The sequence below is a fragment of the Austrofundulus limnaeus genome, unplaced genomic scaffold (assembly GCF_001266775.1).
Source record: "Austrofundulus limnaeus strain Quisiro unplaced genomic scaffold, Austrofundulus_limnaeus-1.0 Scaffold175, whole genome shotgun sequence".
NCBI classification, from domain to species: Eukaryota; Metazoa; Chordata; class Actinopteri; order Cyprinodontiformes; family Rivulidae; genus Austrofundulus; species Austrofundulus limnaeus.
Genome location: NW_013952577.1, coordinates 920,445 through 924,462, shown reverse-complemented (window position 1 = coordinate 924,462; position 4,018 = coordinate 920,445).

Below are 4,018 nucleotides of genomic sequence, written 5' to 3'. Positions count from 1 at the left end.
TTACATTCAGACATTCCCCTTTRACATCACTTCCTGTTTCTTTACATGTGAATATCTCAACTACTGTTCATCTCAGCGGCATGAAATCTTTTTTTACAATATGTAATGAGTGTTATCTTTCCAACAATACATTCATACTTATTATAAAAATTTGATGTCACTGACACTTTAAAGCAGCACTCAAGGACAGAGTGTCCAGCATGATGCAGAGAGCAGGAGATGTCATAAAGAGACATTTTGCAAAGAAAAGTCCATTCCAGCCCCTAAAAGTGTTGGTCTTGTCTCGGTCTCGACACACTCTGGTCCTGACTTGGTCTCAGGTGGTGTTTGACTACAACACTAGTGGACAWGATCAAACTTCACGTTTATAACTTCTGGATCCACACCAGGATCAACACAGCTGGTGGACAGTTCCTCTGAACAATGCTGCAGAGTGGAATAATGTGACCTTTGAATGAAATTATTAAAATTAGCCAGCAGACCTCATAGGAGCTAATTTTAGAAGTGTCTGGGTGTAATCCCCTGCTGGAAATGAGCTCGCCTCGCAGCCCTCTCATGTGATCCCTGATGTGGTTCTGAGGAAATGTGGCACTCTGTTATCTTGTTGCTAATAAACACCTTTTTGTGTGTTTCAGCTCAGCGAGCGAAGAGGAACGCTGCAGGCTCACGCTGACTGATGGGATCCAGCTCTGCCCAAAAAGATTTAACCCATAAATATGACCTCAGTTTTTATTTGAAAGTGATAAAAATTCAAATTTAAAAATTTTAAGATCATATTAATTCAGAAAACATTTTTGAAAATAAAAAGTTAGGTTCAATACCAGCATCAGGGAAGAGTAAATTTAATGTTGATTAATAATATCCAGGCTGTTTGTTAAAGTATATTCTTATAAATTAAATTTATTCATGTTGTTTGAAACATTTTTCTGTTACTTTTGCAACAAACTCCAGATATGATGTTAACCCTGATTAGCTGTTATTAAATCACATTCTCTGCTGAAGGTAATAAAAAGTCACAACGTACCAGACAAATAAATATTCAGAATTTGACTGGATCATTCTTAATGTTTTGATATGTTTGTTTCTGAGGAACAGCAGTAATGATCCTGGGTCAGTTTGACCAATGGAATATTTAAACATGCAATGGTGTCAGAAACCAAAAAAATCTCCTAAAACATTTTGTATCTGATTATTAATTCCATTACTAACAATTTCAATCAATTGTGCATTGATGTTTTTTTTATTATAGATCACAGATAAAGGATCAATGAGGACAGTTCACTCTTTTATTAAAAATGTATGTTACATTTTTTTATGTCACTAAAAAAGGCACACAAAAAATAATGATTATTCATTAAATTGATTTTTTTTTTTAGATTTCTTTCTTTCTACTTGAGACACCTACTCTGTTCTGGGTCAAATTGACCCGCTAGTTAAAAACCAGGACAAATGAGTCATGAAGATTTGTACTGAAAATAAACTTTATTGTCTAAATGAGCAGYAACCTCTGAACACCACAAACCTTCTTCCACTGTGACATTAGGGCCTAAAGCAGTGGAAGTTGCTCAACCCACTTGTCCCATATTGTCCTCATATCTGCCAGTTTATCTGTTTCCTGTCTGACAGCTCTCGTCTCTCAATTATCAAACTGGATTACTCAGGAGAAAATATAAAGTCTCCAGAGATGTTGTGGCATGAAATACTGTCCTGCCTGCCTCTGCATCTCATAGATTATTTGTTGATTCATGCTTTGACTTGTAGACCCCAGGATGAGGACCTCCAAATGTGCAAAATGCACTTTATCCATCTCCTTCCAATTCTCCCCAGAAACACACCTTTGTTATAGTTTAGTCACTTCAAGAACGATTTTCTGTATTGAACTGGGCATTAGCAGCTCAAAGACTGACTTGATGTCTGTGACACGAGTTACTGCCCGACATAGGCTCTGGCACTGTTTTTATTATATTTTCCCTGTTGTTTACTTGGATATGAAGACCATTGTATTTCACCATTTTTTGACATGAATGGTTCAAACACATCATCTTCTGTTTCACCATCATGATTAAAGAGAAATTACAGCTCTTCCAGTGTTATCTTTTTATTTCTGCTGCTCATTTTTGGGGTTTTGGGGACCCAATTCTTTGGGCTCATTCTTCAGATATTCACACTAGTGCTTCAACACTCACACGCCCCCCTAAACTAACTCCTCTGACTAATAAATCTGCTCTATGCAGAGGTTTTTTTATAAACACTATAGTGTGTCACATTGTTGATATAATGTTTTGTTTTCCTCATCTGTCCTTGTGTGGTTTTTAGTTTTTCTGTTAAGGGTTGCACCTCCTCATGATGTCTTCATGAAGATGATCCTTGCTCTGTGCAGGGCCTGTGGCTGTATGACCCAGAGCACCTGTTCTCCCATGTTTGTTATGTTCTGTCTTCTTCTGAATGGGTGTTCTGAACTGTAATTTCATTGTGCTCTGTACAATGACAATAAAGGTCTAATCTAATCTGACCTAATCTAATTTTCCGAGCTCTGACAGTAACTATATCACACGTATCAGCAGTGTGTAATGTTTTCAGGACTCCCTCGCAGAGAATATTCATGTTTTCCCCCTCAATGTGGGTGGAGTTAATCCACGAGAACAGAAATAGAAAAAGTAAACAGAAATGCAAATACGTATGTAACATGAACCATTTTCATTTTATATCTAGATTATACCTATTAAGGYGCATAGAAAAGGTTCCATGAAGAAACTTTGAAAATATCTATTAGTTGTCTTTTTTTAGCTCAAAAAGTTTATAATTCACTTAACTCACCTACAAAAAAAAATAATTTAATTTCACCGAAACAAAAACCCAATTTTTTGTCTATTGGCTGATAAAATTCATACAGAAAACCACAGTAATTTGGTAAAGCTACTATTTTTTTGCTCATCATAGGAACTCAGATCTCAAAGCTTGAAGCAGAGTTCACAGACTGAAGGCCTGCAGCATTCATGCTGTTCTGACTTCAGACACTGTGGAAGACTGTGTGTATTTAAAATGAATTGATGAATGTCCATCCATTAATTCATGAGGACCTTGTCATATGTCTATCACTCCTTAGATTTTTAGTTACCAATTAACATTTTAGTCTGTGGGAGGAAATCAAAGTACACAAAGGAAAAAGTACTGAGTGTAAACACAATCAGCTTAAACCTCTAAGAAGCACCTGGGTGTATCTGCTTTACTGCAAAACATTAAAAATGAACTGAAGTATGAACAAACAAAATTAAACAGGATTAACAACAGCTTCAAAATATTTGTAATCAGCTTTAAAGCTAATTCAAATCCTTCGGTTTGGTGTCTTTATGAAGTGGAACTGCAGTATTGTAACTCCACAAGCCCCTCTTACACCACTSAGATCAACTCATTTTGAGGCTGTCTCTTTAAAYCCAAACAGGTGCTTCACCCCCCAGCTTCCAGAKGATCCATTCTAGTTTGATAGAGGGATTTATGAGTATATAGCTGAGCAGAAACATTTTTTTAGAATTAAAAGTTGTCAACAAGGGAAGACTTGTCCATCCAGCCTCACATGTTGGAGCCAGAGTGGAATGAAGACCACCAATTTGTAAAGTCCAGACCAAGGGTGGGCAATCCTGGTCCTCAAGGGCTGCAGCCCTGCCTGTTTTACTTTTTTTCGCTGCTCAAACACAGCTGATTTGAATGAATGGGTTCTGCAGTACGGAGGACCGAAACTGACATAATTAAAAACAAAGGCGGAAATATATAAATTGAGTAATAAATAAATAAATACACTTAAAGTGCACCAATAAAATTCAAAAAGGAGAATTTTATTTAAAGCATACATACATACATACAGCTAAATAAATAAATACAATTAAAAATGTGCCATTTAAATTAAAAAAGGAGAGCTTTACCTCACGTTTTGTAATTTAATTGACCTTCATATTTATTTTTCCAACTTAGTTCCAACAAATATGTTTTGCAAAAAAAGTAAAATGTAAATTATGTGCAT